At 40.8% G+C, this 9774-nt stretch overlaps 1 pseudogene; it reads right to left on the bottom strand.

Annotated features, from left to right (window-relative positions):
- LOC101584553 overlaps positions 1-1216 on the bottom strand; it is a 79499-nt pseudogene extending 78283 nt beyond the window's left edge.
- Between the last annotated feature and the right edge of the window lie 8558 nt (positions 1217-9774).

The raw sequence follows: 9774 nt of genomic DNA, 5'->3' as shown, positions 1-9774 counted from the left end.
GATTTGTCTCCCCATCATCTCCGTGTCTGACCACCACTACTGCTATGTCTTATCATGACATGCCACATATACTTTAAACCAAGTAAAGGGTAGAACTTCATCTTTAAAAAGTAAACAGGCATTTCAGACAGCACATTCCTGGAAGTGGGACCTGGACAACATTTATCAAACATGGTAGGGAAAGTTCTCACTTTGCATTATAGAAAGGATAGCCAGATAGCTACTGTTACAGAAATGAAAGAAGATGGAAAACTTTAACAAACTGTTTAAATTGTTTTTGTAGAGAGACTTCCTCCACCACTAGAGATCTTGAGTAGTCTCCTGGTCAGTCATCTAGAAGCAATTCTTCACATAATTGATGAATTTGGCTTCCACTTTGGGAAGAGAACCACCTTTTTCTATACTTGCTTACATTTTTGCTTTAATATATTCTACAGAACTATGTCCTTTGGGTGTTTTAGAAGTCTTTTCCTGTTTTTTGAAGGATTCCTGTCCTTTTGATCTTGGGATTGATGGCTTTGAGTCTTTTTCATTCTGGTTTGATTTTTGGCTGAAGTATCTCACATCGATTTCTTCACTGGAGCTTTCTCTTGAGCTTCTTCGTCATCAAAATCCTCCTCCTCCTCCTCCTCAATCTTCTTCAGCAACGAGTTTTACTTTTTTTCTGTGGAAACTTCTGGGGACAGATCACTTTCCAGATATGCTTAAGAGCTTTGCATCCTCCTCCTTATCTGACTCTGCATCTTCTTCCACAGCTACTAAATGCTGTCCACTAATATGCACAGGCCCTGAACCACACTTCAACTTTAAGATAACAGGGGGTGTAATTTCAAAGTCCCCAAGGGAAACCATTGGCTGTACAGATGTTCTTAAAGTTGCCAGTGTTACTTTAATTGCACTGCCTTCATAATTCATAGCCTCTGCTTCAACAATGTGCAATTCATCATCTGCACCAGCCCCTAAACTGACCATTCTTAATGACAACTGGTGCTCATTTTCATTGTTATCCACTTTAAAGTGGTAATTTTTGTCAGCTTTTAGTTCATAACTGAAAAAAATAGTTCTGGGGCTTTGGGGGGCTCATGCCCATACCTATAGAATCTTCTACGAAGTGGTGGCACACACTTAAGTGGGAGAGAAAGTGGACAGAAGTGAATGGGTACTGCTCCACAGAACAGACGAGTGGGACGGGATCATGCCAGGGGTAACTACACATCTTTAGATACTTACTTTGCTCTGTTTGTGAGCTTCACATAAGTGGGACTAACTGGCCTATTGCTTGTAGAGCTGGCTTTTATTCAAAATTACATTTGTGAGATTTATCTATTTCCCTGAATTTAGCTATAATTTATTTATTTGTATTACTTTTATAATATTCCACATGGTATACCACAATATATATTCACTCGACTGTTGACAGCCATATGGGCTGTTGCCTGGTAAAGCTAGTATGAATGATGCTGCTATAAGCAATCTGGGATATATCTTTTAATGTGTAGGCATGTATTTCATCTGGTGAGATGCCTAAGAGCAGAATTACCAAGTAATAGATTGCATTACCTTCCACTGTTCTTAAATTTTTTTCCTCATTGACACTCCTCCTTGCAGCGTATTGGTTTCCACAGCTCTGCAACCTCACCAGAACTTGGCATAGTGAGGCTGTATTGGTTAGCTTTCCCACTGCTGGTACAAAATCTAGCAGTGACAACTTAGAAGAGAACAGATTTAATTTGCTCCAAGTCTCAGTAGATCCATTCTACGGCTGGTTCACTCGATGCAAAATGGCACTAGAAGGGCATAGGTAAAAGTTCTGCAGCTGACCTCACAGCAACCAGGAAGCTAGAGAAGAGTCAGACAGGAAAGGGCCAAGGAGCAGATACTGTCTCCAAGGTCAGGGCTCTGTGACCCATCCAGACACACGTAGGGGGCTTGGGTGGCTCCCAAGACAGTCAAGTTGACAATTAAGTTTATTTGTCACCCCTAGTCAACCTGAAACCAAAGCACATCTTTTAAAAACCATACACAAATCTCCAGATATGAACAAGGTCATAATTTCACCATAAATGATGTAACTCTCCTGTGTACAGTGCAAAACATACCAATTCCTTTCCCCTAGTTTCATTAGTTCTATCATTGCTAAGAAGTCCAAATCACAGGTCTTTTAGGACACTTGTAGCTGTGAGCTTCTGCAAAAGGCAACTTAATCCCAAGACACAGTGGTACAGGATAACCATTCAAAAGGAAGAAAACTTGTGCTAGAAATGAATATGACCAAAACAAGACTACAAACCTAGTGGGAGTGGGGGATGGGGAGATAGCTCAGTAGAATAAGTGCTTGCCTGGTAAGCCCAAGGGGCTGAGCTCAATGGCCAGTTCCACAAAAAGAAAAAGAAAAAGAAAAACCTAACAGGGCAAATGTGAAGTCCTGTAATGCCATGCCCAGCAATAGGGCACATGGTGATACCATTGAAGCTCCAAAGTGGTCCCACCTCTGTGATCTTGCCATATAGCCTCTCTTTTGGGAGTGGTTCTACCTGATGCCTGTGGTTTTTCCGGGCAGACATTCCATGTCCCTAGTACCATCAACACTCTGGAGTCTTCACTGCCCTGTTGGCTTGATTCTCACAGAAAGTACTCACCTAAAATAATAATAATAATAATAATAATAATAATAATAATAATAATAATAAAAGTACTCACCTTTCAGTGACCTGCTCCTTGGCCTCCCATAACTTCCTTTGAAATCTAGTAGGAGCCTCCACAAACCAAAACCTTTTGCATTCCATATGCCCCAGCAATCATGCGGATCATGCCAAGGTCTGCCACCAGCTTGGCCAGTAGCTGAGGCCTGTGGCTGCAATAGCTTCTGAGTGCCTGAGTGGCTGAGCAGAGTGAGGTGAATCCCAGGAAACCATCTGCCTAGGTGGCCCTTCTTGAGCAAGGGGTCAGGGGCTTTCTTCTTAAAAGACAGTCTTATACTTTTGTATCCTTCAGCCTACAGTATCTGAGATCTTGGTGATTCCTAAAATGATCTCAAGGCATTTTTCTCCTTGTTTCAATGTAAAGTACATGATTTTTAAAAAATGGTTCCAATCTCTTTAGCAACCATGTTTTCTTTGGCCCCAACTTTATATGGGGCTCTTTCTGTGTCAAATGTAAGTTTTCAAATATTTTAGCTCTGTTTTCTACTCCAAATTCTTGCTACAAATCTACAGCAGCCAGCAGTATTCATGTAACAGGATAACATTGGGTTGCCTTGAAATTTCCTCCACCAGGATACTTAGCCTGCTACCCTTAAACTCAGTCTCCTGCAAAGTCTCAAGATATGGGCAAAATGTAGACAAAATTTTTGCAAGACTGGTGCAACATGCATGGCCTCTAGTCTAATTTCCAATAGAACACTCACTCCCGTCTAAAGATAAATAAGTACAGCCTTTACTATTCACATTCCTATCAGCATTCTGCTCTACTGAGCTCTGACTAGAATTTACTGTCAGTCTCTGCTACAGCATTCAAGGCTTTCTCTAACCCTCATCTGCAAACATTTTCTCACTCCTGTAAGCCAGCTCCAAATTCTTCTACATGACCAGGTAGAGTCACAGCAATTACCCTACTTCTCCGTACCAAATTTCTGTATTGGTCAAATTTTCCATTGCTAGTACAAAATACTGATGACCCACAACTTACAGGAGAAGAGGTTTAAATTTAGCTTACAGTTTTAGAGGAAACTGACCATCAGCAGCAGGCTCCACAGCAGAAACCTTTGCAACAACAAGCAGGGTGGAATAAAACTGCTCCTTTATGTTGGCTGGGATGCAGAGCACAGGAACAACAGAGAGGAAGGGGCACCGGGACCAGGGAGAGTTCCTAGGGTCCTACTCCCAAAATATACTCAAGCACACCCTTTACTAAGTCCCTGAAGTCTCCCAAGCTGATTGAATTGACAATTAAGCTTAATCATCACAGTTCTATTCATTTTTGTCATACAGGTGCATGTTTGATTTGTTTTCCTGTGATTATTAATTGAGAATCTTTCATACATTGTAGACATTTGAATACACTTGTTAAGATAAAGTACCTTTTAAATCTTTCTGCATGTTTATCTCGTTGTTGCTGTTCCTTGTCCTATTTAATCATAGCCGCTCTTTGTAACTCTCTACCTAATATTCAGCATCATTTTATGTGTTGCCAACTGTTGTACAGTATGTTGTTGCCTTTTTCTATGTATCTGGTCTTCCTCTGGTTTTCTGGCACACATCTCCTAAAATCACCACAATCCTGAGGGTGACAGTGTCTTAATGTATGCTAATAAGTTTTCCAAAGGCTGGCAGTCCCCTAGCAAGCCTCAAGATGGGAGCTGGTTGCTGGGAACACCAAGGTGGGCTTAGAGAGCTGAGATTTTCAGCCCCACACCTCCAACTTCAGTGGAAAAAAGAGGGGCTGGAGATCAAGTTGATCACCAGTGACAAATGAGTCAATCAATCACCCACTGGTAATGAAAACTCCATAAAACCCCAAAAGGACTAGATTCCAAAAGCTCCCAGAGCTCTGTGCGCACAGAGGTCTTGGAAGGTGGTGTACTCATGATTCCCCTCATCTGGATCCTTTGTGTCTTTATAATACACCAATACATGTGCTTCTGAGTTCTCTGAGTCACTTCAGCAAACTGATTGAATCTGTGGGTGGGCATATAGGAATCTCAATGTATGGTCAGAGTTAGAAACACAAGTATAACAATCTGGGACTTGTGATTGGCCTCCAAAAGGGAGGAGAGAGTGGCAATCTTGGGGACTAAGCGTTCAGTCTGTGGGATCTGACACTATCTCAAGAACTGAACTGAATTGAATTGAACTGAACTGAACTGAGTCAAATCGAATCGAATCGGATCGAATCGAATCGAATCAAATCAAATCAAATCAAATCGAATTGAATGAGAGAGAACCCATTTGGTGTCTGCTATTGCAGAATCCGTTGCTTACTTGCTGGCAAAGAGAAATCATCCATATCTCTTGGGGTCACTGTATTCTGTGTTGATAGTTGTGTGTAAACAGAATAGAAATGGTTCACAGTTTCTTTTGAATTGCAGAAGTTTATAAGTATAGTGAAATCTTTCCATCTTTTCAATGACGAGTGCTTTTTATCTCCTGTTTGGAAAATATTTCCTAATCCTTTTGTTGAGGTCCCTCTCAATGTTTCTGGGGCCCTGTGTTTCCTCTGCCTCTCTCTGTACTCTTACTCCTCAGCTTTTACCTCTGAGCTGATCCAGTTTTCTCTAGCCCCTGGCCAGATCATCTGTAGGCTGAACAGTGCAATCCAACAGCCCAGTCCCATGTGTATGGGGCAATTTCTTAGTACCCAGACTGGTACTGGGAGTGAGGGCTAATGAGGAGAGGGCTACTGAGGAATTCCTTTTGACATTGGCAAACCACTGAGTGAAGATACCTATCATCTGGTCAAATGGCTATCTCAAAAACCGTCACCCCCACATTGAATCAACATAAGAAATTTAGAAGTTTAATTAAGTGACTCAGCAGGGAGTCAGGGTTCTTACTTCTTAAACATCCTCAACCTGTGCAAGAGGAGGGCATGGACATTGTGTGAGTTCTACACTTCCACCCCAGGGTAGCCTGCTAATAATATAAGGAAAGGAGAGAGGCAGCTGCTGTTGCTGCTCCTCCCTTTGTTCTTTGCTGTTTTCCACTACTGGGAATGGCTGCCCTCTGCCATGTGGTACTCTGCCTTAGAAACAGTACAGTATGGACTGAAGCCTCCACTAACTGTGAGCTAAATAAGCCTTTCCTTCCTTAGTTGTGGGTGTCGGGCATTTTGTTCCAGCAAGGAGAGAAAGGCAACTGAGACATCCTCTGCCCCATTCCCCAGGAAGCTTTTATTAGAAGAAAATGGCACCATCATCTTCTTCACCAGCCAGGAAGAAAGGATCACAATGAACTGTTGTTTCTTGCTCATCTGGTATCCAGGGATGTGATGAGACTTGTTTGTTTTAAGTATCTATTTTAAACTCACATCTCCCCTTTTTCCATTCCCACTGGTAGCCCTCACATTTAATTCCTTACTGTCCATTTCATATAAGGATGAATTCTCATCTTTAATTGCTTACATCAGATCTCTTTCCCTTCTCCATTCTTATCAGGAAACAGCTATTTCCTGCATTGTTGTCTTTTTCTTCCTGATACCCTGAAGTCTCATTGAAGGCAAAGATTCAAAAGTCTCACCCATCTTTGAGATGTATTTGCTCATTCCATCAGACAGCACTGACCCTAAGGATCTACATGCCCCATAAATATTCTGACTTGATAGTTCTGAGCAGCAAACAGCACAATAATATGAATAGGGCTAAAATCTATGATTTTAGTTATAAGTATTGTGGGTAACAGAAGCTCCTCAAAAATTTCTACTCTGGCATGTGAAATGGATCCCAGATAATCCATCCTTTTTTCCTTTTTATCACATCCTTCACAGTGCTGTGATTCTGGATTAGAATGTTTATTCTTTGAGCTTAAGAAATTAGAGATAAAAGGACAATTCATGTTGTTTATTCAATTAACAATCTTTTTTTTTTCTTTCTCAATAATTCTGGACACCACATGCCAAGATGGTCCCGCCCCCAGGCAAGCTGAGCCATCCAGAGAAAACAGCATGGTGGCTCATGCCTGTAATCCCAGCAGTGGGGAGGCTGAAAACAGGATCAGTAGGAGTCCAGCTGTGAATTGAGATTCTCTACCAAATACTTTAAAACAAAAAACAAAACAAAACAAAAAAAAACCTTAAACAACTCCCCACAACCTACAATCAAGTTCTTCCATATTTGACCTCAATTTGCATCACAGATCTGGTCTACTTAGAGTACTTAACATTGAATCAGATCCCTGGCCATGTTCTATATGGGTTCTGAACTTTCTGCTGCTAATCAGGCTCTCATATTTGTCTGTAAACCTTCCTCTACCATCCAGCCGCATCTAGATTAAGAATTTCCTATAAATCTCAGTACAAAGACCTTTTCCTCTATGAAGTTTCAGTGAGGTCTCTAGACAGAAGCACACATTCCTTTGCTGAGCTTTTGGCATTTAATTTCAACCCCTACACCAATCATTCTCCCCTTATGTTGAAAACTGTTGTTGGCTGTTTAAATGTTACTTGTCCTCCACAATCACAAACTTGTGTCCTACTCAACACTGTTCTTTACAGAAGCGTGTAGATGGCTTCTTGTTTGACAGATGCTCAGTATCTAATTGCTTCATTAAGATATATGTCAGTGCTAAGAGTGGTGGCAGATACCTGCAGTCCGAGCACTCTGGGAGGCTGAAGCAGGATTTCAAGCTCAAACCCAACCTGAGCAATTTAGTAACTTAGTGAGACATTGTCTTAAAGTAAAAAAGTCTGAGGACTGCAAAGAAGCATAAGATGAAGGAAGAGGAAGGAGAAAGAGGAGAAGAAGAAGGAGGAGGAGGAAAAGGAAGAGAAAGAAGAGGAATGGGAGGAGGAATAGGGAGAGGAGGAAGAGAAGAGGAGGAGGAGGAGGAAGGAGAAGGAGGAAGAAGGAGGAAGAAGGAGGAGAAGGAGGAGAAGGAGGAGGAGGAGAAGAAGAAGAAGAAGAAGAAGAAGAAGAAGAAGAAGAAGAAGAAGAAGAAGAAGAAGAAGAAGAAGAAGAAGAAGAAGAAAGAAGAAGAAGAAGAATTTAATGAAGAACATATTATAGGCGAAGCCCAAATGGCAGGAACTGTCAAAAATATATAAGAAAATACAATCCCATTTCTGCTCAAAAGACTTATAATCTAATGAGATATTCATCTAAATACTAACATAGTAGATGCTAATACAGTGTGCATTTTGTAAAGTTTGAAACAGTCTTTTAAAGACTTTCTAATTTGCAAAATACACAGAACACTTCAAAGGAAACCATTATGACCAACATTCACTTAAGTTGAATTCATCATACTATTACTCAAATAAGAACAAATAAAACTTATGCTTGTAGCTTTTAATACACACAAAGCTAAAATGTATTTGTAAATTGTGACCCTCCAAAAGTACTCTTCAACCTGCAAAATCTACAATGCTTTGGGCCATCTCAGAGGACCTCAATGGAGAGTGACCTAGGGCTAGGACAAGTTCTGACTCAATCTCTGGGCAAAGGCTTCTGATCAGGAAGTGCTGGTTGGCAGCCGGCACTACTGGTAGTGAGACCTTGAGGCTAGGGTGTGTCAGAGTCTGCATTTCTGATGTGGAGCAAAGGGTGAGGAGATGTGGCAGCCAAAGATAAGAAAAACTTATAAACAAGAATTGTAGCAGCCAGAGAACCAAAAGAATAAATACAAATAAATTCAAGGGGAATCCCAGGAAAATCATACTTCAGAAGAACCCTTTTGGGGAGCATATAGTTCAAAACCTTGGTCTCTATTATGCTCACTTGCCATTTTAAAAAATGTTTTCTTTTTATTAGCACATGCTTGCTGTACATAAAGATCACATTTATTATGGTGAGTTTGGTTCATGCACATAACACATCTGCAGTTTTGTTATGTCCTTTTCCCTCCCTTTCCTCTCTGGTCCCTCTATCTCTCAGTCCTTTCCCATTTGCAACATATGTCTCCTTGTTTCTATGACCTATCTCTATTTTGCAATTTAATTTATTTATACTTCAGGTTTCTCATATAACAGAAACTAAGCCATATTTGAACTTAAATGTCTGACTAATGCCGTCATTTAATCTCCACAGAAAACCAATGAGATGGACACCATCCAGAGTCATAAGACAGAAAACACAGAATAAGAACACTTTGGAATTTCCCCCAGAGTCTGAATCTGTAACCAACATAGAGGGCTCCTCTTGGCTGGTCTCCTGGCACTCTAGATTTATACCTTTCTGTTTCTATACAACAGCTAGGAAAGATAATAGCTCCCAGTCATTCAGGATATGGCACCAAGATTCCCTGTACTCTGCAGAACATTTGGGGAAACAATAGGAAGAGAACAGACTTGGAGGGTATTTTAGGGTTCCTAGAGGAAATCATGCTTACAAGGACTGGATCTTAGAAGGATCCTCTGAGACTTCTCTCTTTCAGAATTTGTTTCAACTTCAATTCCAGTCTGCATTACCTACCATAATAGTTGGGATGTTTTGCTTTGTTTTGTTTTTGACTAAGAATTTCTAAACATCCCAGAGGTTTTTACAGCTCCTACAAATGGTCATGGAGTATGCTGAACATGTGAAAGAGAAGTTTGGGCTTTGATGGGCTGCTGTTTACTGGGGCCACTCCTAGAGTAAAGCAGGGGAGTGCTCTCCCTCCTAGGGAGTTCTGCTAATGTTTATGTGTACGTTCACTCTGAGGGCAAGATGGTGACCAATCAGTGGCATGCTTCTCAGAGCAGATGTATTCAGACTTGGTAGCACATGTCTGTGGCCCACCTAGCCAGGAGACTGAAGCCAGAGGATCATAAGTTTGAGGCTAGTCTGGATAATTTAATGAGGGCCTGCTACAAAATAAAATTTTAACGAATGGCTGAGGATATAGCTATGTGTAATGACTGTATTCATCCCCAGTACTGCCAAAACAGAAACAAAAAACAACAACAAAAACCATATAGAATGTACTGGTTTATAATATTTTATGCAGATTCCAAATAAATAGAACATATGGTTTCTGTTCCCTTTGCTGGTTATTGAAGGCACTTCTGAAGGATTTGCTAAAGACTTAAACTTAGTGAAATAATTCAAATTCAGAACAACACCAATCAGTCTAGCAGTTTCCATGC

The sequence above is a fragment of the Octodon degus genome, unplaced genomic scaffold, assembly GCF_000260255.1.
Source record: "Octodon degus isolate 3935 unplaced genomic scaffold, OctDeg1.0 scaffold00055, whole genome shotgun sequence".
Taxonomy (NCBI): Eukaryota; Metazoa; Chordata; class Mammalia; order Rodentia; family Octodontidae; genus Octodon; species Octodon degus.
Note: the sequence above shows the minus strand (reverse complement) of the source record. Positions and strands in the feature narration are given on the sequence as shown.